This window comes from Pristis pectinata, chromosome 7, assembly GCF_009764475.1.
Source record: "Pristis pectinata isolate sPriPec2 chromosome 7, sPriPec2.1.pri, whole genome shotgun sequence".
In the NCBI taxonomy this organism is placed as follows: domain Eukaryota; kingdom Metazoa; phylum Chordata; class Chondrichthyes; order Rhinopristiformes; family Pristidae; genus Pristis; species Pristis pectinata.
In genome coordinates, this window is record NC_067411.1 from 11,281,806 (window position 1) to 11,308,656 (window position 26,851).

General features: G+C 43.9%; 1 protein-coding gene across 3 annotated transcripts in view; it reads right to left on the reverse strand.

Annotated features, from left to right (window-relative positions):
* Positions 1-20,665: 20,665 nt before the first annotated feature.
* Positions 20,666-26,851, reverse strand: part of hand2 (heart and neural crest derivatives expressed 2) — a 38,501-nt gene continuing 32,315 nt past the window's right edge. For 2 of the 3 annotated variants that reach the window (XR_007956651.1, XR_007956649.1), the window contains 2 exons: positions 26,472-26,615; positions 20,666-20,781 (listed from right to left, as the gene is read on the reverse strand). The gene's annotated coding sequence lies outside the window, so the exon portion shown is untranslated. Of the gene's footprint in view, positions 20,782-23,603; positions 23,735-26,471; positions 26,616-26,851 lie in introns of those variants that run through there. The other variant, XR_007956650.1, reaches the window with a different exon arrangement.

The window sequence follows — 26,851 nt, forward strand, 5'->3', positions numbered from 1 at the left end:
CATTGAGGTAGCGTACAGGGTAAAAACAATAACAGAATACAGAGTAAAGTGTCACAGCTACAGGGAAGTGCATTGCAGGTAGACAATAAGGTGCAAGGTCATAACAAGGTAGATTGTGAGGTCAAGAGTCCATCTCGTTGTATAAGGGAACCGTTCGATAGTCTTATCACAGTGGGATAGAAGCTGTCCTTGAGCCTGGTGGTATGTGCCCTCAGGCTCCTGTGTCTTCTGCCTGATAGGAGAGGGGAGAAGAGAGAATGAACCGTGTGGGTGGGGTTTTTGATTATGTTGGCTGCTTCACCAAGGCAGCGAGAGGTATAAACAGAGTCCGTCGAGGGGAAGCCGGTTTCCATGATGTGCTGGGCTGTGTCCACAGCTCTCTGCAGTTTCTTGTGGTCCTGGGCAGAGCAGTTGTCATACCAAGCCGTGATGCATCCGGATAGGATGCTTTCTATGGTGCATTGATAAAAGTTGGTGAATGTCAAAGGGGACATGCCAAATTTAAATTTAAAAGTGTAGAACAATTATAGTAAAAGTAATGACTAGATCTGCAGAGCGCAGCTTGCAACGAGTCACCACGCTCTGGTGCCATCTTCTGTGATTCTAGGAGTCTAGATTTTTTACTTTCCATTTTCCAATGATCCAGATCTGGGCTGAGGTTGGTGGAGAAGATGTTTCGATAATAACAAGGTGGGTGGAAGAGAAGGAACAGTTGGGTGAATCAACAGGGGTAAAGGAATTGCTGTGAATGGCACCCAAGGCAAAGCTGTTTAGAGTTGAACACAACATTGTAAGTGACGTGACAGAGAGCAGATCCTGGGGTGGATGCAGAGGAGATGTGTGAAAGTGCCTGAAGAACCAAGACTGGTGAGGGTATAAGTAAGTGAAGAGTGATCACAAGTGATGGGAAGGAGAGATATCATTCACGACGGCTCACACAATGAAGCAGTCGTCATCCAAGTGCAGCAAGACCTGGACAATATCTAGGCCTAGGCTGATATGTGAAAAATAACATCCATAATACACAAGTGCCAGGGAATGACGATATCAAACAAGAGAAACAAGCTGTCACTCTGACATTCAATGGCATCACTATCACCGAATTCCCCACTATCCACATATCCTGGGATTACCATTAACCAGAAACTGAACTGGAGCAGCCATATACACAATGTGGCTGTAAGAACAGGTCAGAGGCTAGGAATTTTTTTTAATCAAAATAAACTTTATTCGTAACAAAAGACAAACTATATACAATTATAAAACAGTGCAAGCCTTTACATTCTTGTACAGATCATTCATTAGTGTTACCTTTTTATATAAAAAAACAGCACCGATGCCACATGTGTATCCCTCCATTCCCTGCACATTCATGTGTCTATCTAAGAGCTGCTTAAACGCCTCTATCATATTTGCCTCCACCAGAAACCCTAGAACCACATTCCAGGTACCCTGTTAGGGAGGGAGTTCCAGGATTTTTCCCCAGTGACGGTGAAGGAACAGTGATATATTTACAAGTCAGGATGGTGTGTGGCTTGGAGGGCAACTTCCGGGCAGTGGTGTTCCCCATGTTTTTGCTGCCCCTGTTCTTCTAGCTGGTAGAGGTCAATGGTTTGGAAGGTGCTGTCTGAGGAGTCTCGGTGAGTTGCTGCATTGCATCCTGTAGATGGTACAAACTGCTGCTACTGTGCATCGGCGGTAGAGTGAGTGAATGGTGGTAGATGGGGTGCCTATCAAGGGGGCTGCTATGTTCCTTATGGTGTCGAGCTTCTTGAGTATTATTGAAACTGCACTCATTCTGACCTTTTGCATTTAAGATCTTAAGACACATGTACATCGAAACACACAGTGAAAGGCATCTTTTGCGTAGGACGTTCTGGGGGCAGCCTGCAAGTGTCACCACACTTCCAGCGCCAACATAGCATGCCCACAGCTTCCTAACCCGTACACCTTTGGAACGTGGGAGGAAACCGGAGCACCTGGAGGAAACCCACGCAGTCACGGGGAGAACGTACAAACTCCTTACAGAGAGTGGCCGGAATCGAACCCGGGTCGCTGGTGCTGAAAGGCGTTACGCTAACCATTACGCTACCGTGCCTGTATACGGTAGACTGGCTTTGGGGAGTTGGGAGGTGAGTTACTTACCACAGCATTTCTAGCCTCCCAAAACTTGTTCATCTTCCAGCTCTGCGAGATGTCCGTAGGGGAATGCTGCCGACTGGCACTTTCCAGGCAGCAGGAGTACGTGCTGAGGGACGCACTGAAGCTGGGTGCAGCCAACGCAAGGGCTCGGTGGGGAAAGACTACGTTTAGGGTTCTTCTGCCACTGGAGAGGGAAGGGTGGGGTCAGCCGAGGAAGCCCCTAAATATTGTAAATACGGGACATTGTGTAGGCAGAAGGGATTAGTTTAGTTAGGCTTTAAATTACTACTTTAATTAGTTCGGCACAACATCGTGGGCCGAAGGGCCTGTTCCTGTGCTGTACTGTTCTGTGTTCTAACGGCATTGTGGGTACATCCACTCCTCAAGAACTGCAGCGGTTCAAGAGGGCAGCTCACCACTACCTTCTCAAGGGCAATTAGGGAAGGTGGGACAAGGTTCTGCACTCCTTTTTCAACCATTGCAGAGATAATGGGCTGAATAGCCTCCCTCTATGCCATAAACTTTCTACGATGTGATTCTATTTGCCTGATATGTAAGCTGGGACAGGAGATTAATGCAGCAAATGATGGACAGTCAGCAACCAGAAAGTGACAAACTGGTAAATTAGTTTATTATTGTCACATGTGCCGAGGTACAGTGAAAAACTCTGATTTGCATGCTGTCCATACAGATCATTTCATCAAATCAGTGCATTGAGGTAGTACAAGGGAAAACAATAACAGAATGCAGAATAAAGTGTTACAGTCACAGAGAAAGTGCAGTTCAGGCAGACAATAAGGTGCAAGGCCATAACGAGGTAGATTGTGAGGTCAAGAGTCCATCTTATCATACCAGAGGTCTGTTCAATAGTCTTCTACAGCGAGGTAGAAGCTGTCCTTGATACACGCTTTCAGGCTTTTGTATCTTCTGCCTAATGGGAGGTGGGAGAAGAGAGAATACCCAGGGTGGGTGGGGCCTTTGATTATGCTGGCTGCTTTACCGAGGCAGCGAGAAGTGTAGACAGATGAGCGAGTCAGACAGAGAGAAGTGAGGAGGCAGCAATGAGGTATCGGGAGTTCACATTGCTCCATCTGTCCCTTCATCTGTGTACTCAGGAGCCAAAGCCTCAATAAAATGTGAGGCCACATTAAGACACCCTAATAGTTATGTAGCTCTCTTAGGTTCAGATTGTCCCAAAGTGCTTTACACTCAATGAAGCACTTCTGCTATAGGAAATGCACCTGCCAATTTATACACTCCATAAGCAGCATATACAATGACCAGACAATCTACTTTACCAATGTTTATTAAGAAATTACATGAGCTTGGGATAACTTATTTGTTCCTGTTTCAAATAATGTTCATGAGATATTTTAATTCTACCTGTGAAGGTGGGCAGAGTCTTGGTTTAATGTTGCGTCTGAGACACGACCCTCTAACACGACAGCACTCCTTCAGTCCCACACTGGATTTTTGTGTTCAAGTTGCTGGGGCAGGATTTGAACCCGTGACATTCTGACTCAGAGGTGAAAGTTCTGCCAGTTAAACCATGCCTGCCAATCCACCAGCTAGAGGTACACCAGATGCCAAACAACACTTTTAAACTCTCCAGCCCCTTCCTGGGAATGTTAGAGCCCTCTTCATGTGAATGGATCCAGGTCTCTGGTTTCCTAACTTTTTGAGAATGGGTTCTCGTCTGAAACATTAACTTTCCTGTTTTCCTCCACAGTTTCTCCAGGGGCTGCTGAATATTTCCAGCCTTTTGTGTTTGTTTTTATCTTTCACAGCATCTGCGATCTGTTAAAAATTATTTGTGTGTGCTGTGGAGAGCTGAGTATTTGGCCAGCTCCTTGTGTATGTAGCTCTATCAGTGCTGAGCTCTGTGCAAGAAACAGCTCAGTCAGATTTGGTTTCAAATCCCACTCCAAGGCTGACATTTCCAGTGCAGAACTGAGACAGTGCCACACATTGTTGGTGGGTGTTGACTTTCTGGTGAGCTGTTAAATTGAGATACTATTTTCATTTTGAAGAAGAGTTCTCCTGACCTCTTGCCAATATCCATCAGCCAACATCAATAAAATAGTTTATCTGGTTACGATAAATTATTATATTGTTGTGGTGTTGCAACAACAACCTCTCGCTCAATGTCAGTAAGAATAAAGAGCTGATTGTTGACCAGGAAGGGGAAGGAGGGCGAACATGCGTCGGTCTACATTGGGGAATCAGCCATGGAGAGAGGCTTTAAATTCCTGGGCGTTAACATATCGGATGACCTGTCCTGGGCCCAGCACATAGATGGAATCACAAGGAAGGCGCGCCAGCGTCTTTACTTAGGAGTTTAAGGTGGTTCAATTTGTCACTGAACACTCTAACAAACTTCTGCAGATGTACTGTTGAAACCTTGACTGGTTGCATCATGGTCTGGGATGGCAATTCAAATGTGCAGGAACATAAGAAGCTGCAGAGCGTCATGGAGTCAGCCCAATACACCATGGGCACATCCCTCCCCACCATTGATAGTATCTACAGGAGGCGCTGCCTCAAGAAGGCAACATCCATCATCAAAGGTCCCCACCATCTGGGCCATTCCATCTTTTCATAGCTACTATCGGGCAGGAAGTACAGAAGCCTGAAGTCCCACACCACCGGGTTCAAGAACAGCTACTTCCCTTCAACCATTCGGTTCTTGAACCAACCTGCACAACCCTAATCACTACCTCAGTATAGCAACACCATGACCACTTTGATCACGTTGCACTAAAATGGACTTTGTTTTTTTTAAATTGTGTTCCTTTTTGTCAAACTTGTGTATCAGTTATGTCTCGTTTATGTTTTTCTTGTGAATGCTGTTTGTCTGATGCTGTGTGTCTGTGATGCTGCTGCAAGGAAGTTTTTCATTGGACTTGTGCATACATGTACTGTGCAAATGATAATAAATGATTTTGATTTTAATTACATTTTTGTAATTAAATTTTAGTTACACTCTTGGTGTTTGTGGAATCTTGCTGTGTAACAATTGGTTGCCATGTTTCCTCATTTGCAGGACACAGATATTGCTGGCGAGGCCAGTATTTATTAACCATCTCCAACTCCCCTTGAACCAAGTGTTTTTCTTGCTCATTTCAAAGGGCAGTTAAGAGTTAATGACATTTACTGCTTTCCAAGTGTCTCATGTTGTCCATACCAGGGAAGGACAACAGATTTCCTTCCCTGAACGACAATGGTGAACTAAATGAGTTTTTAAGACAATCCAAATGTTTTATGGTCACCATGACTGAAAATAGTTTTTCATTCCAGATTTATTTAATTAGTTGAATTCAAGTTCCCCAGCTGCTGTGGTGGGATTTGAACTCGTGTCTAGTTCAATGATCCAGGATAATAGCCCAGGAACTTTCTCTCAGGCAGCCCCTCAGGGTCAAAGAAGACTTCTGCCTCCTTCGTTCAGTGGGTTCTGAGACGGCTGAAGATTCCTATGCAGGATCCTCAGACTTTGTCACAAGTGGCACTTGATGGATCAGCTGTTGATGATGTTGGTTTATTATTGTCACTTGTACTGAGATGCAGTGAAAAACTTGTCTTGCATGCCATTCGTACAGATCAATTCATTACACAGTGCAGATACATTGAGTTAGTACAGAGTGCATTGAGGTAGTACAGGTAAAAATCAATAAGAGAGTACAGAGTAAAGTGTCACAGCTACAGGGAAGTGCATTGCAGGTAGACAATAAGGTGCAAGGTCACAACAAGGTAGATTGTGAGGTCAAGAGTCCATCTCAATGTATAAGGGAACCATTCAATAGTCTTATTACACTGGGATAGAAGTTGTCCTTGAGCCTGGTGGTATGTGCCTTCAGGCTCCTGTATCTTCTGCCTGATAGGAGAGAAGAGAAGAGAGGATGACTTAGATGGGGAGGGTCTTTGATTATGTTGGCTGCTTCGCCAAGGCAGCGAGAGGTATAGACAGAGTCCATGGAGGGGAGGCTGGTTTCTGTGACGTGCTGGGCTGTGTCCACAGCTCTCTGTAGTTTCTTGCGGTCCTGGGCAGAGCAGTTGCCATACCAAGCCGTGATGCATCCAGATAGGATGCTTTCTATGATGCATCGATAAAAGTTGGTGAGTGTCAAAGGGGACGATGGAGCAGGTTGCTTGGGGATTTGAGTGCTCCTTCAGATGTTAGCACTTAGCTCCCAGATGCTCTGGCTGTAGCGACTCCAGGTGCTCAGTTCTTGCCAGGATGTTCTTCTCCATGTTGGTTAGTCGTGGGTCAGGAATTCCTATGAGTCAGAGCAGGTGGTGAACTCATGGCCTCATCTCCCTCACCTGGGAAAAGGAAGGAAAGTCAGGGAGATCTCAGAGACAATGTAATTGTGACCATATTCAAGAAAGGAGACTGACCTGATGGTGGTGATTATAAATGGGTCTGTGTTATAAATAGGGTAAGATAACTTTATTGGTCACATGTACGTTGAAACACACAGTGAAATGCATCTCTTTGCGCAGAGTGTTCTGGGGGCAGCCCGCAAGTGTCGCCACGCTTCTGGCGCCAACATAGCGTGCCCACAACTTCCTAACCCGTACATCTTTGGAATGTGGAGGGGAAACCAGAGCACCCGGAGGAAACACACGCAGACGTGGGGAGAACGTACAAACTCCTTATACAGATAGTGGCTGGAATCGAACCTGGGTCAAAATAACCTGTGCTGTTTGACACAGAGAAGGTCATTGCAAGTATCCCCCTCAAATGAGTCCTCCAGAGGCTGAAGGACTCCTCCCAGAGTCACAATACAGATTCCATGTAGTAATATAACTATTATTACAGTGACATTACCAAATCTAATCCATTGTCTTTAAGTATTCTGGGGTGTCCAGGAATAAGAGGTCTTTCTTTTAAGTACCTTGGTTCTTAGAGCTGAATGCTACTCTGTTAATTTTCCCTTGAAGCCGTGATATAACTGACAAGATTTTGGTTCAAGGTCTTTGCTCCATTCTTTTGGTATATTATAATGTACATTATTGTTGTCAGTAACGTTGGTTAAATTGACTACAAAGGGAAGCAGCAAAGTTAGACAGTGTTGTAAGGCATGGTTCTGAATTGAATTTGAAATTATCTGACTGAAAATCATTTGACTAGACAGAGAGATCGATGAGGAGCAGTTATGTCATAGTTATGTCAAGGTGCATTTGTATGCTAAACACTGAAACATATAAATGGTTGAAATGTACTGCAGGAAATATGAGTAAGCTGCATCTGGTCACGGTATAGGTTTCCGTAAGTTGGCTACAAATGTTAGTTTCGAAGAACAATTAACACACTTCAAAAATTCATTCAGTGTGAAGTGTTTAGGTGTCTTCTTTTAGATGTGATGTGAGCTTGAGACCAAGTTTGTTTCTTCAGGTGGCTACAAGGAATTTCATGGCACTGTGTTGAAGAAGAGAGTTCGTCCAATGTTTTGGCCAATTTTTCTATCTCAACCAATCTACCAAACACAGATTATCTGCAGGAGTTTGCTGTGTGCACATTGTTTTCCTACATTTACATTGCAAATGGGACTAGCTTGGATGGGCCAGTTGAGACAGTTTCTGTGCTGTATGACTCTATGACTATTTCATCAATACCTACCAAAGATTCTTCATGGGCTGTGAAGCTAGAAGTTGTTAAAGGTGCTATAAGACTTGTTTTATATTACAAAATAATTTTTTCTCAACAATTCAAGATTACTTTTCGCAAACTATAGTTTACCTGTGGAAGTGTAGCATTGTGCTTCTCTGCTCTTGAAGGACTGCATGAGTTTAAGATTAATACTCAGCTTTCTTTGTGGTTGACTTCTTACTGGATGAAATGTTGTCACATGTTATACCTCCCTCACTACTAGTTGAAGAGTAGCACTTCTATGGAACAAAAACAAGAAGTGCTGGAGATACTCAGCAGGTCAGGCAGCATCTGTGGAGAGAAAAACCAAGTAAACAGAGTACACAGAGAATGGTTGGTATCTGGAACATGCTGCCAGAGGAGGTGGTAGAATCAGATACAATTGTTACCTTTAAGAGGCATTTAGACAGACACTGAAATAGGCAGCTCATAGAAGGATACAGTCCTAACGTGAGCAAATGGGATTAGTGTTTGGGCAAAAAGTTTGGCATGGATGTAGTGGGACAAAGGGCCCACTTCTGTGCTGTATGACTCTAGGACTAAGCATTTCAGGACAATGAGGTTAACTCTGTTTGTCTCTCTGTAGGTGCTGCCTGACCTGCTGTGTATCTCTTGCATTTTTGGCTTTTATTTAAGAGTTTAAACCCTTTCAATGAACATCTTTGTGAATATCTCTTTGGCACAGCAAAATGGATGGTCTGCTGTGGTGGTTTCCATGGTCTTGCACAGAAGTCGGGTTGTCTCATTTTTAAGAACAATTCTACTCTTCGACAGATTTGGGATTTATTAGATGTAAGTTTGCTGGAAGTTTAGTGGAGATCCATTGTGGAATTCAGAGGAATGTTTTTTACTCCAAGACTGAATGAGTGTGTAAATTTCTACCATAGGGATTTGTTGAGATGAGTAGTATTTAAGGGGAGGCCAGACAAGTATGTGAGGGAGAAGAGAATAGAATAGAATAACACTGATAGATTTAGATGAAGGAAGATTGGAGAAGTATAAACTCTGGAATGATGTGGGTGTCGCTGACAGTGCAACATTTATTGGAAATTCCTTTTTTGCATTGAGGAGGCAGTTAAAGAGTTAACAATATCAGTGAACCTGGAATCAGATAATGGTTAGACTGAGGAAAAGATGGCAATTTCCTTTCCTAGAGGTCACCAATGAACTAGGCGGGTTATTACAACAAACTTTCACAGTCACCATCGCCGGGACTGGCTTTTTAGCTGCTGTGAAGGGATTCAAACCCCTGTCTCAATTCCAGACCATTAGCTTCTAGTCCAGTGACTTACCTACTACAGTCCCATACCAGAAAAACATGCTTCTGTGTCCTAAATCCTGGGGAAGATTAGAGAAAGGGTCCATCCAGTTGTCCCCAGAATCTCCATCCACCTTCCCTGGGACATCGAGACAATCGCTATGGAAGTTTCTGTCACCAATTTAGATCAGGTTTCATGATGAATCTTTCATAGATCACCGTGTTCTAATTTAAGGGAATTAGAATGAACTGTTCCATTCATAATATTCTCAAAACACTTCATAAACAGCCTTTACAATGAACTAGGAGATGTGGACATTCCCCACAGAATCATTGCACCATAAAGGCACACAAAGTCCTGGACGATTATTATTTGGGTTTCATGTGGTCTTTGAACTATTCAAAGAGTCCTTATAACAGCAGAGAAGAAGGCAATTTTTCTCCCCAGCTCCCACAAGATCAATCCCTTCAGTCCCATTCCCCTCTCAGTTCTTTGTACCCCTGTAACTCACTCTCTCTCACATATGCCCATCAACTCCCCTTTGATTCTTTACACCGTTAACAAATGCTGAGGGGTAATGTACAGTGGTCAATCGATCTACCAGCGCACCTTTGAGATGTGGGAGGAAGCTGGAGCACCTGGGGGAATCCTATGTGGTCAAGGAGACAATGCGCAAACTCTGCACAGTCAGCACCTGAGGTCAGGACTTTAGAGTTATAGAGCAGCTGCATTAACTGCTCTGCCACAGTGCCACCCATATCATTATTTCCTGCTATCAGTTCCTATACGAACTGTTTAGTTCCTATTGCCTTACCTTTTGTATAAATTTTGCACTAATGTGTATCTCTTACACCAGTGCTAGTCAGAATACTGAAAACATCAGCTGCATTCTTGATACAGCACAGCTTAGCCGAGTCAGATCGAAAGCAGCTTTCAGTTTTCTAAAGTCAAAGTTGAGTGTATGTGTATATGCACTCATGTATGCACAGGCACAATGAAAAACTTACTTGCAGCAGCCTAACATGCAATAAATTAATTCAGCCAGCAACCCTACACTTGCTGACCTGCACTGGCCTGGGCTTCACACCTCCATGCTTCTTTTATGTCCTTGAGTCCAACAACCAGCAATGGACCAGTTGAGCTGAAGGGCCTGTTTCCGTGCTCTATTACTTTGTGACTCTATAACCCTCCGAGGCCTCTTCTACATCTCCATTGCTAGTAACTTGCCACTGGTGACTGTGCCTTAAGATGCCCGAACCCAAAACCTTGGAATTCCCTCAAGAAGGATCCATCATCCGTCATCAAAGATCCCCACCATCCAGGCCATACCATCTTCTCACAGCTACCATTGGGCAGGAGGTACAGAAGCCTGAAGTCCCACACCACCAGGTTCAGGAACAATGACTTCCCTTCAACCATTTGGTTCTTAAACCAACTGAGACAACGCTAATTGCTTTAGTATAGCAACACTATGATCACTTTGCATTAAAATTGACTTTTTTTTGTTCTAGTTGTGTCTCTTGTAAAAATTGTGTATAATTTGTGCTTTCTTGTGAATGCTGCTTATATGATGCTCCGTGCCTGTGATGCTGCTGCGTTAGTTTTTTGTTGTACCTGTGCACACATGTACTTGTGTGCATGACAATAAACTCGACTTTGACTTTGAAGAAGAGAGACATTTAGCAAAAACATTTGCTCACACAATACAGCTGTTTACAGGACTCTGGAGAATGCTAAGAGCAGTAGTGCCCGTTTCTGTTAAAGTTACAGCCTTCTCCACCAGCAGTGAATACCAACAACTTATATTTCCAGCAGTTCTTTTGGACGTTCATCCAGACAGCCCTGTTTTTTGGATCAACCATTCTTTCTCGACTTTCATCCATCCCACAGATATCCAGGAAATCCATTTGAGTTTGAACTGCCTGGAATGCAATAAACATTATGGCTTCCTCAAACCGTCCCACCTGCAGGGTGAATGATCTCAAGGAGAATGTTGTTCACACAATGGGATGATAAATTTATGACTTCACTCACTGCGTGAGAGTTAAATCCAATATACCCAGATTATACCCAACAAAGACAAACAACCCTCGATGTACTTATGTATGCAAACAAAAGCTTTTTGCTGCACATGTGATACTGATAAACCAATTACCAGTTACCAAGACATTTCACCAGTCAGCCTTGCAATTGTACAGCATACAAGTATTATTTATATTTACGCTCAAAACTGTTCCCTGTTTATCTATCCATGTACAATGACAATACTGGAGAAGAGATCATAACACTTATTTAAAATTAGATGCTAGTATGCACATCTCACCAACATTGAAATGTAATCTACAAGTATTCATTGAGAAAAGCCATCATTGTTTAATTATGCTTTGAAAATCTTTTTCAGAAATGTTCGAGATTTTAAGTATTTTCTGCTATTGAGATTCCTTATATAGTTCTTTTTGAATTACAGCATGGTCATTCACATTCCTAGCTTCCTTTGTATGGAAGATTAAGGATTCAACTTATTAAAGTGCTTAAAAAGTTAAGAAGATTCAATTGGGAAGATGTGTGAGGTCTATTTCTGCTAGTGGCGGGGGGGGGGGAGGAGGTATGGGAAGAGAGAGTGGGAGGTGGGTAGGACGACAAAGTCAAAGTCAAGTTTATTGTTATATGCACAAGTACATGTGTGCACAGGTGCAATGAAAAACTTACTTGCAGCAGCGTCACAGGCTCATAGCATCTGATACACAACATTCACAAGAAAAACATAAATTACACATATACAAAAACTGTACAAGAGAAAACACAATTAGAACAAAAGAATTGTCCATTGCAGTGCAAAGTGATCATAGTGTTGCTCTACTGAGGTAGTGATTAGGGTTGTGCAGGTTGGTTCAAGAACCAAATGGTTGAAGGGAAGTAGATGTTCTTGAACCTGGTGGTGCAGGACTACAGGCTTCTGTACCTCCTGCCCAACGGTAGCTGTGAGAAGATGGCATGGCCTGGACGGTGGGGATCTTTGATGATAGATGTTGCCCTCTTGAGGCAGCGCCTCATGTAGATACTACCGATGGCGGGGAGGGATGTGCCAATGATGTATTGGGCTGAGTCCAATGTGGGCAGAAGTGAAGAGTGAGGAGGCACCCCAGAGCAAAATCAGGAAACAATTTTTTTACTGTTGCAGTAATCATGAACTTTTGTCAGTAGAATTCTTCAGATCATGGACTGATAGATTTTCAGCAGTTTATTAAGGAATATGGAGGAATAGCTCATAGATGTAGTTGAGATACATATCAACTACGATCTAAGTGAATGTTGGAGAAGGAGTGAGGAGCTTATGTTCCTAACACAAATGGCATTTCTTGACATTAAGCAAGACCGTGCTACCTCTCAATGTACGACTGCCAGAAAATTCCCACGTAAGTGTGGAAATTTAAAGGCAATCTTGATTTTGGATGATGGGATTATTGCAGTGTGCTTTAATTCTGGATTTCTTTCCTGAGTCACTTCTGCAAATGAAAGAACCTTTGAGATGTCTAATCACTAGAAAGCCTCAGACTATTAAGCAATGACACATTGGATCTTCTAGCTAGTAATGTGCTTAGTAATCGTCAATCCAAATGTCAGTTCAGTTCCCTAAAGAAGCAATGAATGACCCAGGATGAATGAGATTCAAATAATGGTGGATTAGCCTTCTGTAGCCTTTAGAAGAAACCTTACAAAAAGATCATACCTGGAACCTAAACATATTTGACCTGGATGTTCTGGTAAGTTATTAGGGTATGGGTCTTCCAGGTAAACTCAAGGTCCAGGGTCAGTCGTCTTTAACCCATCCCTCACAGATGGAAGAGGCTCTTGATATCTGGTGTATCAGAAGTAATGTACCAGCCACTACTCACAGAGGACCCCAAGTGGAGGGAGGGAAGAGGAACAGGAGGGAAGGTGGCTGGTATAAAAGGCCTTATGTGCTTTTGTTATACAGTCATACAGCATGGAAAAAGGCCCTTCAGCCCTTTGAGTCTGTGCTGACCATCAAACAGCCCTTTATATTAATCCTACATTAATCCCATTTTTTCTCCCCATCTTCCCAACAACTCCCCCCAGATCCTACCACTTACCTAGACACTGGGGGCAATTTACAGCGGCCAATTAACCTACCAACTCCCATGTCTTTGGGAGGAAGCCAGAGCACCCAGAGGAAACCCATGCATTCACAGGGATAACATGCACATTGGAGGTCAGGACTGAAAGAAGATGGAACGGTATAGCACAGGATCAGGTCCTTTGGCCCATGATGTTCTGTTGGACTAATGAACCTGAAAGGTAGCAGCTCTGTGAGTTGTACCACTGTGCTTTTGTGCACTCAGGCGTAGGATTGTGTTCCTGTGGGACAGATTAGTCAGCTTAGACCAGGAGAAGGCCTTAGACAAAACATTACCTTTGTGTGTCCACTCCAAAATGGGGCTTGGGAAGGATATCCAAAGTTGGATGCAACTACTCTACACAGACATCAGCAGTACGATCCAAAGTAATAGCTGGGAAATGGAATATTTCCTGATCCACTCTTGAATCAGTCTTTCCTCTGTTCTGTTTGGGTGTTTCATTGAGCTGTTTGCTGAATCCACCATCAGAAAGAACACAGTATAAGAGGTGTGATGATCTCAGGCAACAGAAGCAATCATGTCAAAGGCTCCCTGTACATGGACAACATTGCTGTCTTCTGCTCGGGTCTACTGTTGGTATGCAGGAGGACGTGTACCTGGGACAGGTCTGAACAGGACTCAGAGGCCAGAGTAAATCGTAGCAAAAGTGAGGCCATGCTCTTTGGCAAATACAGAGAGTTGTGGATGCAGCTCAACACATCACAAAAACTGTGCCCTCCCCACCCCCACCAAACCCTCCAGGGACTCTGTCTACACCTCTCTGCCTTGGAAAAGCAGCCAACGTAATCAAAGACCCCACCTACCCCAGACATTCTCTCTTCTCCCTCTCCCATCGGGCAGAAGATACAAAAGCCTGAAAACACGTACCACCAGGCTTAAGGACAGCTTCTATCCTGCCGATATAAAACTATTGAATGGACCTCTTGTATGATAAGATGGACTCTTGAGCTCACAATCTACCTTGCCGTGGCCTTGCACCTTATTGTCTGCCTGCACTGCACTTTCTCTGTAGCTGTTACACTTTCTTCTGCATTCTGTTATTGCCTTTCCCTTGTACTACCTCAATGTACTGATGTGATGAAATGATCTGTATGGATGGCATGCAAAACAAAGCCATTCACTGTACCATGGTACATGTGCCAATAATAAATCAATTACCGATTACCGAATGGTCCAACTGATCCATGAGGTCTAATTACCTGAAACTGCTGGGATTCTGGTTCAGATTAACTAGGACATGGAGCAGGAAATAGGTGGAGTACACAGCAAAGGTGAAACAAAAGCTGAGAATTTGGGAAATTTGGGAAACTTGCTCTTGATTGCAGGAAGAACTTGGCCATCGGATGCAAGGTGATCCCGGTGTTGATGTCCACGGCACGGGTGTGGCCAATACCCAGTTGCTGTTCTGCAGCAATCACCTGACCCCCCCCCCCCCCCCCCCCCCTTCCTTTTCATCTGGAGATCCAAAATGTCTGCATCAGTACAGGCCTCTGGAGAAAGAGGGTAGCCTTACAAGGCCCTCATCCTGATGGCTACTTTTGGAAGTGGATGCATCAAGCTGTGTACAGACACTGGGTATGCAAACACCAAGTGTCACCTCCTGCTGAGATTCCCCCTGCCCCTGGTCTTGCAAGGGATGGTCCTGGCCTTATTTCTGCAGAACGTTCTATACAGTGGGACTGCGCTGTACCAACTGAACCTTGTAGAAAAGTTTGTGCAGAAAAGCATATTTGACCACAAGTCAATTCGGCAATGCAGGCAGTGATTGCATGGAATGTCCTTAAGACCCTATAGGAAAAGGAGATAATGTATCCTGTCACACAGCTAGAATGTTGATGTTGTAGCTGGAACCTTGTGGATTGAAGGTCTCAGGATCAGCAAAATACCCAAGTTCCCAAGTGTGATTTACAGGTATTCTACTGTGTGCAGCATAGCACATCTGTACACCTGGAAACTTCGGCATCTTGCTTTGAGCAAACTATCAAAGTCACTCTGAACTTTCACACAAGCTTCAAGACCTTGCTTGGCTGACCCTGAGAAGGGCCCTCCCCATCAGGTGCTTCATCCACTCTCAGAGTCTCAATCCCACCATGCACTGCCCTTGAGTTGGCTGCTGTCCATCGTCCGACATCTTCTGGAGTCGTATTTGCCAAAAGGTCTGGAAAGGGATGCAATGGTTTTTGTTGAGGTACATCCCGAGCAGCTCCATCACACAGGACTTTGTTTTCTAGGGGCTGTCTCCAGAAATGTATACTGAGACAAACATCAACTGCTGCCAGGACTCCAGGGTCTGAGTCATAGGGAGAGATTGGATAGGCTAGGACTTTATTCCTTGGAGCGTAGCAGATTTATAGAGGTGTATAAAATCATGAGGGGTATAGATAGGGTGAATGCACACAGTCTTTTTCCCAGGGAAACAGAATCAAAAACTATAGGGCACAGGTTTAAGGTGAGTGGGGATGATTTAAAAGGGACCTGAGGGGCAACTTCTTCACACAGAGGGTGGTGCATATATGGAACATGCTGCCAGAGGAAGAGGTTGAGGCAGGTACAATAACAACATTTAAAAAGCACTTGGACACGTCCATGGTAGGAAAGATTTAGAGAGATATGGGCTAAACCTGGGCAAATGGGACAAGCTTAGATGGGTATCTTGGTCGGCATGGACGACTTGGGCTGAAGGGCCTGTTTGCATGCCGTATTACTTTATGATTTGATGCTGCTGTAAGGTTATCAACTTGGTGAAGGATGCACTTTGGTCTACCTGAAACCTGTGAGGCTTCCTGTGCAGGGAGCTGTCCACAACCGAATGCTACTGACTGATACATTCCAAGGTTCAGGAGTACATGCAATGGGACACACTGAAGCTCAGGGCAGCCATTGCAAAGGCTGTCTGGGGAAAGACCACACCTAGGATCCTGCTGCCACTGGACACTGAGGGTCTCATCTCTGTGGACTAACCTATCGAACTTATTGCTGATGGAATGTTTGGGAATGAACAATTGACAAAGTTTTGATATATTGTAAATATTGTAAACAAATGTTTAGGCGCAATGTATGGTGACAGATGAATCTGCTGTTTTGCATATTTGCAAATTTTATGACTACACTTTTGGAAAAAATGCATATTTTGTATAATAGTTAATTCATTTTCTCTCCATATGTGAATTAAACTTAAGCAACATTAGACTTCAAATAAAACAGTGTTAGAAGCCCCATATTTAACAGTAAGAAAAGTATAGTTTTAGGACTAGTTAAAGCTACTTATAATAGAAAATGCATCGGGTTCTGTGATGCTAAAATAAAGAGAAAGGTAGACGTAGTGGCTGATAACTTCACAGGTGTTTAATATTGAATTTCACCTCCATTATCTCTTGGTGATGTCTTCAGTGCTTGGCAGACTATATTATGAGGGAATAAAGACAAGTGTTGGAAGAGAGAGCGTTGCTTCAGGCGTAAAAACGCTTCCAATATTTTCAGTGTCTGAACTGTATTGGGTGACAAAAGGTGCAATCCTAACCAGGGACATTGATTTGTTCAACATGCTAAGTAAATGGAATCTGTTGATGTTGTAGCTGGAACCCTGTGGCTTGAAGGTCTCAGGATCAGCAAAATGCACCAGTTCCCAGAGGTGATTTACACGATATTCCACTGTTCACAGCACGGCACGTCCATACACCTGGAAACTTTGGCATTGAGCTGACCCTGAGAACCCACAGACTGCCAGCTCCAGCGGGGCGGGGGGGGGGGGGCGGTGGGGGGGGGGGAGTGGGGAGCAAGTTCGAACTCCCCTGTTCACGTGCACCTCCAGAAGACATGCATTTCCAATAAGAGGTCTAACAGCAGAGACAAGACCTTAGAAGGACTGCTTTAACCATTTTTTGGAAAATAATACCAGTCTTGACCTTAACCATCTGCAAACAGTTATATATAAAAGTGAAGACAATGGTGAAACATCAAAATCAATACATCATTGCTGAATCACTTTCAGATCATCTTTAGAACTGGTAAAACACAGGTCCCTCTTAAAAATGGTTTTACCATCCCCCACTTCTCCTGTGCACCAGCTGTTGAAACTTAAAGCTTTGCTGTATGTGGAAAATATGACAACATCCACAATCTCTCCATGGTTAATGGCTCATATGCAAAGCCATGGCTCCTGGAAGTCCTTGGTGCTTGCTACCCCGGCCATTCCCTTTTCCCTCTTCTACCTTTTGGGAGAAGCTCCTGCATCTTCTCCCAGAAGGTAGAAGAGGGAAAAGGGAATGGTCAGGGTGGCAGACACCGAAAGCCCAGACATCCAGGCTTAAAAACAGCTTCTTCCCCAGTGCTATCAGACTTCTGGACCAATAACAGCACTCTTCTTTTGAGTTAAGACAGTTTTTCTCTAGAGTGTCTTCAAGAGAGATAGATTCTCCAGAATGCTTGGTTGTGCTGAATAAAGACCTTTTACATCTACAGCTCCAGTCTCCATGTGGCTCATTTACAGTCACAACAGAAGGCACATTACATGCTTGCCTTCATAGGTCAGGGCATAGAATATAAAAGTTGGGATGTTACGTTGCAACTTTACAAAACACTGGTTATGCAGCACTTGGAATGTTGTGTGCATTTCTGGACATCACATCTAGGAAGGATTCGCTGGAGAGAGTTCAGAGGAGATTCACAAGGATGTTGCTTGGATTGGAGGACTCCAGTTATGGGGAGAAATCCAGGTGTATGGTCTCCACACAAAATGTCGACTGTCCACTTCCCTCCACAGATGCTGCCTGACCCGTTGAGTTCCTCCAGCAGTTTGTTTTGTACTTAAATTAAAATATTGCTCTCCTTATCAAGGATGCACTCCAGCCCCTTACATAAAAAACATAGCACTTTGCAAATTAGTAAATCAGATACTGCAGCACCTGAGTGTCAGCTGAGATTTTGTGTTCACATTGCCTGTGTGGGTCTTGAATTTAGAGGTGAAATAGCCACCATTAATTCATACTTCATACTAATGGAAAATAACCCACTCAGTAAAGCTGGGCTACTTTTAAGGTCCTGGAAGATGCTGTGAGTTACATAGTCTTATAATGGTCATGGAATTAAGCAATCTAATATAAATATCTAATATATAATACAATAAATTGGCATGTTGGCTTTCATCACTCAGGGCATTGAGTATAGGAGTTGGGACATTATGTTCCATTTGTACAGGATGTTGGTGATGCCACACTTGGAGTACTGTGAACAGTTTTGGTTGCCCTGCTATAGGAAAGATATTGTTAAGCTGGAAAGGGGGCAAAGATTTACAAGAATATTACCTGAGTTAGAGGGAGAGGCTGGGTAGGTGAGGACTTTATTCCTTGTAGCGCAGGGGACTGAGGGGTGACTTTATAGAGGTATATAAACTCATGAGGGGCACAGATAAGGTGAATGCACACAGGCTTTCCCAGGGAAAAGAGAATCAAAAAATAGAGGGCTAGATTTAAGGGTGAGAGAGGAAAGATTTAAAAGGGATCTGAGGGGCCACGGCTTCACCAGAGGGTGGTGCGTGAACGGAATGAGCTGCCAGAGAAAGTGGTGGAGGCGGGTACAAGAACAGCATTTAACAGACACTTGGACAGGTTTCCGTGCTGTATTGCTCTATGACTCTAAATAATATGTAAATCTGCGTGTGTGTGTGTGTGTGTGTGTGTGTGTGTGTGTGTGTGCATGTGTGCATTTTATAATGTGCGCGTATGTGTGTGTGTATGTGTGCATGCATGTGTGCGTATGTGCGCATTTTATAAAGAGCAAGCACCTGCTCTTGAAAGTTTGGGATGAATCTGAGTTTTCTTCTGCCTAATTTTGTTGATTTTTAACTATAATTTTGGGGGTTGTTTTACAGGGGACGTTGACAAATCTAGCAGGAGTATTGACTCTGAAGGGTTACCAAACACGAGGCGGAGACCGTGAATTAATCTTAGATGAAAAAAAGGTTATCCCATCTCAAGTATTCTTTGTTGCTACTTTTGCATGAATTTAGTCACCTGCTGTTTTTACAAATGTTAATTCTCCTGGTGTTGAAACCACTTGTTCATACTATAGGTATAAAGATAAGCCATAAATGTGAATAACTTGGAATAAAAGTTGTAACATCTGAATGTCTACACTTCTCTGTCTATACTTCTCTCTGCCTTGGTAAAGCAGCCAGCATAATCAAAGACCCCACTCGCCCCGGACATTCTCTCTTCTCTCCCCTTCCATCTGGCAGAAGATACAAAAGCCCAAAAGCACGTGCCACCAGGCTCAAGGACAGCTTTTATCCCGCTTGTCTTAAATTGAACGGTTCCCTAATAGGATAAGATGGACTCTTGACCTCACAATCTACCTTGTTATGACCTTGCACCTTATTCTCTACCTGCACTGCACTTTCTTTGTAGCTGTAACACTTATTTCTGCATTCTGTATTGTTTTACCTTGTACTACCTCAATGCACTGTGTAATGAAATTATCTGCACGAACGGCATGCAAGACAAGTTTTTCACTGTACCTCAGTCCAAGTGACAATAATAAACCAATTAAATTCAATTCAAAATGGTTTGAGTTTCCCCGTCACATTGTGATGAGAAGTCACGCCTGAAATTATAGCCTGCATTTCTTTCTCAGTTTCTGTCCTCTTCTAAAGAGTTTTGACAGCAAGAGGACAAAATAACAAGTTTGTAATCCTCTAATTATTCTCTCCCTTGCACACACAAAGAAATGCATTTCGTTGACGATGCTTTCTATACATTTCAGACGAGTAAGTAACAATTGAGTGTCGAAGGAGGGAGAAGTATTGGAAGGGGTGGGGAGAGAATCTCCGTTCAGGCAGTGCTCCCTAAACTCCTGATTGAGGGAGGGCCCCCACTCCTGTTGACAAAGAGTGACACAGGTTTCCATAAGGAGAAGCCTTCACGCTGTTTTTATTTTGCCTTCCAACTCATTTTCTCCACTGAATTCGCCATCCTCCAATTACTACTCGGTGCCCCCCGCTGTCAAAATACGCCTTCAATTAAGAACAGAACGAAATGGAAACTCTCTGCGTTCGCGCACTCGGGAAAGTGAACAATTGGACAAGGTGCCGGAACACTCTGCAGCGCCCGCGGAACCGTAACCCAGCAAGAGTCCGGATTAGAACTGTTTTTCTTTCATTTTTTCTTTACAAATGCACAAGTCTGCGTGTTGCAAACAGAAAGGCAATCTGTCTCAATGGAGCTTTCCTTTTTAATTCCTTCCATTCGCCTGTTCAATGGTATCCTTATGCAAGGAGGACGTGGCTCACTCAGACCCTGACTTACTTTTATTTTAACCTTGAAAGTAAAGCCATTTACATCAACTTATTCCACCGACCATTTACACCATCTTGTTCCATTGACCTCATACCGATCAGCGTTTTATGTTGTAAAGGGCGCGATTATCCGTTCTCTGAACGTGTCCAGTTCTGGTACTGTGGTTAACACCAAGTGCTGCCTTGTGTCAGTTACCACGTTGTGAAGGGACAGTGCAATTTAGGCGTGTTCTGGATCTGAATCCTAGCCTCCGGAGCTGAAAGACTTGAGAATTGTATCTTTAAGAGAAACACAACCATTCCACTCTTGTGGCGTATCTTCAATCCGGTTTAAACGTTTAGCAGTATTTTTCCCAGTACTTGCTACGCGCGCGTAATTTCAGGACTCGATTAAGTATTCTGAAACTCCAAATGACGCCGTCGCTACAAACCTTTACAATTTGACCGCAGGACCGAGTTTTGTCCTTGACAGGGGAATATCAGTTGAAGAAAGACCGTGGGACTAATGGCCGCAGTGAATATGTTTTAAATTACCACACGAAATAAGTAAAATTTCAATTCATAATCATGTGTTTACAATTTAAGTCTTCACCCCTGTGTTTTACTTGTAAGCCACGGAGTAAATATGAATTTAATTTGCGGTTACATCCATCCCAGGCACACTCCACAAGTGTTAATTATATTGCTAGTTCTGATTAATGACCACAGTAATTTCACTAAAATCCGAGCGATCATAACAGGAACATTAGAAGTTTACTGACAATGGCCTCTTAATGAATCTGTTCCCTGAAACAATACATAATGGAGCATTTAGCGTGGAAATGCGTGATGTAAACAATATTTAAATTTTTAACAAAATGCGGAATAAAACAGAAGAGGCAACAATTTTGGGAGGTATTCAAAAGTGCTGCAACAATGAACCATTTTTTAAAAAATGCCTCAATGATGGTTTAATTGCAAAATGCTTTCAATATTTTTCCATAGATATCAGGAGGAAGTGGGAGAGTTGGGGAGGGGGGAGAAGGGGTTAGACTGGGGTGGTGGGAGATGGTTGGGTGGAGAAAGTAGAGGGATGCTGGGGGTGGGAAATGGGGGAAGGGTTGGGGGAGAGTGGAGGGGGGCAGGTTTAGGGAGGCTGGTCTGGGAGGAAATGAGGGGTGCCAAAGATTGGACACAACTCAGCACATGTCGGAAACCAGCCTCCCCTCCATGGACTGTGTACACTTCTCCCTGCCTAGGTAAAGCAGCCAACATAATCAAAGACCCCACCCACCCTGGACGTTCTCTCCTCTCCCATCAGGCAGAAGATACAAAAGCTGGAGAACGTGTACCACCAGGCTCAAGGACTTCTATCCCACTGTTATAAAACTATTGAACAATTCCCCAGTATGATAAGATGGGCTCTTGACCTCACAATCCATCTTGGTATGACCTTGCACCTTATTGTCTACCTGAACCGCACTTCCTCTGTAGCTGTGACACATTACTCTGCATTCAGTATCGTTTTACCCTGTACTACTTCAATGCACTGTGTAATGAATTGATCTGTACAAACGGTATGCAAGACAAGTTTTTCACTGTACCTTGGTACAAGTGACAATAATAAACCAACTCCAATTGGGGTTGCTGAGTGTAGGGAGACACTGGGATTGGGAATCAGAGTGTGTGTGTGTGTGTGTGTGTGTGTCTGTTTGTGTGTGTGCGTGTGTGTGTGCGTGTTGGGGGGGGGGTTCCAAAGCTGGGGGCAAGCTGAGCTGGGGGCAAGCTGAGCAGGAATACCGGGGTGACAGAATACTGTGGGGGGGGGGGGGAGGGGAGAGAATGGCAGAAGCTGGCAGGGGAAAGTTGTGTTAGGTCAGGGAGGAGGGAGTTGGCAGGAGGCCAGTGTGCGTTGGGAATTGAGGAGGAATGGAAGGTGGGGGGTGGAGGAGGAGGGAGCTGAGAAGGAGGGACCACAGGAGTTGGGGGACTAGGGAAGCAGTTAGGAGAAGGGGATTGAGGGCAGGGAGACCGAGGGGGGGGGAACTAAAGAGGGAGTGTATCAGGATGGGGTCAGGGGGTGTGCGACAGGGTATGGGCAAGGTTATGTGTTTATGTTCATGGATATGTGTAATCAGATTGCATTTGATGTGTGTCTGAGTGTGTGTGTGCATGTGTGCGTACATGTGTGTTTTGAGAGTGTGTGTTCCTGTTGTGTGTGTGCATGTGAGTGTGTGTGCATGTATGTGTCCGGATCCCTGCACGTGTATGTACTAAACATTTGCTGCAGAACCTGGTCTCGTGTTGTCTAGGTCCCTCTTGCCACTGGACGAAGACTTCACCCTGACACACCCGGTTGGTAGTTGGTGTGCATTGACCATCCTATCTTACAAAAAAATGTTTGCACTGGCAGCTTCCATTCCACTGGCCTCAACTTCTCTTCTGCGCCAGATCCCCAAGACCTTCGATTCCCTAATCTTTTAAAAATGTTTGTACCTCCATCTTAAATACTTCTAATGATCTACCCTCCACAACCCTCTGCGATACATAATTCCAGATCTTCACCACAATCAGAGAAAAGAAATTTCTTTGCACTGCTGTTTTAAATGACCCGCCCCTTCAATCTCAACCCCAAGGGACTACCTAAGAATGAGAAGTAGATGCTCTACTATAGCTTATCTTTTTGCTATTGTTTACCAGCACCACCCGAGATGGTATTGGGAGGACAGTCATTCTGGACTCTGAAGCCAAGTCAAGTGGAGTTTATTGTTATATACACAAGTACATGTATGCAGAGGTGCAATGAATAACTTGCAGCAGCATCACAGGTGTATCGCATCAGATAAGCAGCATTCACAAGAAAAACATAAATTACACATAATTTTTACAAGTTGCCAACATCTTTGCATTGCCCATTAGCTGTTCTCATCAAAGGTGACCCAATAGCACATTGGAACAGGGGGAGTAGGTCACTCAGGTCCTTAAATGTGATTCACCATTCAATCTGCATTGTAGTAGTTAAAAAGGCACCCCGGCTGCCCTCTTCTTTTAGCAGAGACAGTTGTGAGGCAGTCCTGGTCACCACATTACCCAGGAAATGAGATTGCACTGGAGAGGATGCAAGGATATTCATGAGGGTGTTGCAATGACTGGAGAATTGGATGAGGAAATATTGGATGAGCTGGATTTGTTTCCTTTGGAACAACCTTGGCTGAGTTGCAAGCTAGCTGAGGTGTTTAAAATTATGAGGGGCCTAGACAGAATAAACAGAAAGGACTTAGCAGAGGGATCAAAAACCAGAGAGCACAGACTTTAAAGTAACTGATAGAAAGATCAAAGTAAGGAAAAACATTTTGCCCAGAGGGTGGTAGGGGTCTGGAGCTGTCACAGCGTCAAACAAAGAGCGAGATTACGGAGAACCCAAATGGGGTACAAGGCTGGAGTCAGGATGCTTCCTCTGAACCAAACGCAGGCAGCGACCAGGAGGAATCTTGCCTCAGGCTCTGAGGCAGAGTCCCAACACGGAAACAGGATATTCTAGGGGAAACAGCAAAACTGGGACTGCTCTAGAGTGGACAGCTCTAAGCAGCCAGGAGATGAAGTATACCCACAGATTGACCAATACTCTGGCAACCAGTGCTAGTGGAACCATGGTTCTAATACTAGTCTCCTGATGGAACTCAGGTGTGTATTATTATGCAATTAGTGGTGCATGGAAATCATGTGCTGCGCCACAAGGCACCATCAATGGGGCCGAATCGAGGACCGGCACTCGGAACCATGACAGGAGCTCACTGGAAGGAAGGTAGAAGCAGAAACCCTCAGAACTTGACTACTTGACTGTGTACTTGAAGAGATAATACCCGCAGGGTTGCAGACCTAGTGCTGGAAGATGGGCAGCTCCAATTTAACAAGCATGACCATAATGGGTCAAATGGCCTCTTTCTGTGTTGCAAGTTTTCAATGGCTGTTAAAAATTAAAAACAGTTCCATTGCTTTTCAGAATAATTTTAATAGAATTAACTACGAATCAAAACATATGTGCTCACTTTAAAGACAAACATGTTGAAATTTTCTTGAGGCCTTTAATGAGTATGTTAATTAATTCACTCAGGGGAGTGAGCAATACAATTTCATTAGTTAAAATAACTTTAAAAATGGTGACACCCTGTTCAAAATGCAGCAATATTTTTTACATGTAATAGGTTCATTCAGAATTGATAGCAGACTTTATTTATATATGCGATGTGGGTGTCACCAGATTACCACCATCCTGTGTGGGTGCCCATGGGAAGCTGATGATAAATCGCTTTTCCCACCACTGCAATCTGGCTGGTGCAGGTTATCACACCATATCTTTGGGTAGGAACTAATATTTCCAAGTCAGTATAGTGTGTGACTTGGAGGGGAACCCACAGGTGGTGGTGTTCTCATGTGCCCACTGCCCTTGTCATTCTTGGTGGGAGGTCCTATTGGCCAGGCACGGTAGTGTAGCGGTTAGAGTAACACTACTACAGCGCCAGCGACCCGGGTTCAATTCTGGCCGATATCTGTAAGGAGTTTGTACGTTCTCCCTGTGTGTGCGTGGGTTTCCTCCGGGTGCTCCGGTTTCCTCCCACATTCCAAAGGTGTACGGGTTAGGGAAGTTGTGGGTGCTGGAAGCGTGGTGACACTTGTGGGCTGCCCCCACAACACTCTACGCAAAAGATGCATTTCACTGTGTGTTTCAATATACACATGACTAATAAAGATACCTCTATTGGAGGAGCCTAGGTGAATAACTGCAGTGGGTTTTGTAGATGTTGCACACTTCAGCCACAAGTGGACAATGGGGTACGACCAAAGGCAGTGAATGTGGTTCCAATCAAGTGGGAGATGCTTATAACTTACTATAATTCTACACCAGCAGGTTTGACTGCATTATCAATGGATGTGCAAGATTTATTTACAGGTGTTGGATAAATTTAGAAATACTCTCCCCAGTGTACATGTTGCCAATACTCTCCTAGATTACATTGGATTATGTACTTCCGAAAACTTACTCATTATATTTAGGGTGGATAATAGAAAAGCTGGGAATTTGGAATAGAAGCAGAAAATAATGGAAACACTCAGCATTTCAGGCAGTGCCTGTGGAGAATGAAACAGCATTAAAGGGCCAGATTGTTCCTGACCCAACTCACCACCTGTATTCAGGCCACAACCCAGTACCATGCTGAAAATGCCAGCCTCTAACCTGCTGTGGCCCCTGTTTTCCACAGCCTTTGTGTGAGGCTGCAGAGTATAGTGGACACAGCCCGGTCCATCACAGGCATAGCACTCCCCCACCATTGAAAGCATGTACATGAGGCACTGCCTCGAGAGGGCGGCATCTATCATCAAAGATCCCCACCATCTGGGTCATGCCCTCTTCTCACTGCTACCATCAGGCAGGAGGTACAGAAGCCTGAAGTCCCACACCACCAGGTTCAGGAACAGCTACTTTCCTGCAACCATCAGGTCTTGAACCGACCTGCACAACCCTAACCCTACCTCAGCAACAGAACACAATGGACCACCTCTTGCACTACCAGGGATTTGTTTCTCATTGTGTTTTTTTTGCACTAACGTTTTGCACTAACGTTTTGCACTTTTCCTTCACTGTCTTGTATAGTTTATGTATAATTTACGTTCTGTGTGTTGACTGAATCTGTGTGCCTGTGATGCTGCTACAAGCAAGTTTTTCATTGCACCTGTACCTCACCATACATGTGCACATGACAATAAACTCAACTGGACTTGATCCAAACGGTGACTCTGACTTGGGTGGCAGAACATGATGCCCAATCCCACCCCAACCCTCCCTGCCCACCCTGACAGCCTTTTCCAGCTGATATTCAGAGGCATTTACAGTTTAAATGAGTGAAAAAATAATAAATGATATGTAAAGTACACTAAATTAATTAAAACATAGATAGAGAAAAATAAACAAAAGAACAGTCTGTATTTACCTTTTAATGAAGGTATGCAAACCATTGAAATGACTGGGGTCTCCTCTTGTAGACCAGTGTCAGATCTGGTTATTTTTGAATCCATAGGTTCTTTCAGGAGTCCAAGAATGAGCTGAAAACAACTTGGTGCTTCACAAAGTTTTACTGGAAAAGTTTCAAACAAAGAAACAGTCACAGAGCACACGGCACTAGCTTTACTACTAGGAGATGAGCCGAGACAAAGGAACTAAAATGAGCTAGGGGAAAGGGGAAGAGAGCAAGATTGAGGTAGAGGCAAGAGCGCGAGATAAGCAAGAGAGAGATAGAGGCAAGAGAGTGAGTTAAGCAAGAGAGAGATAGAGGCAAGAGAGAGATTAACATAAAAAGTGACACCTTTTATA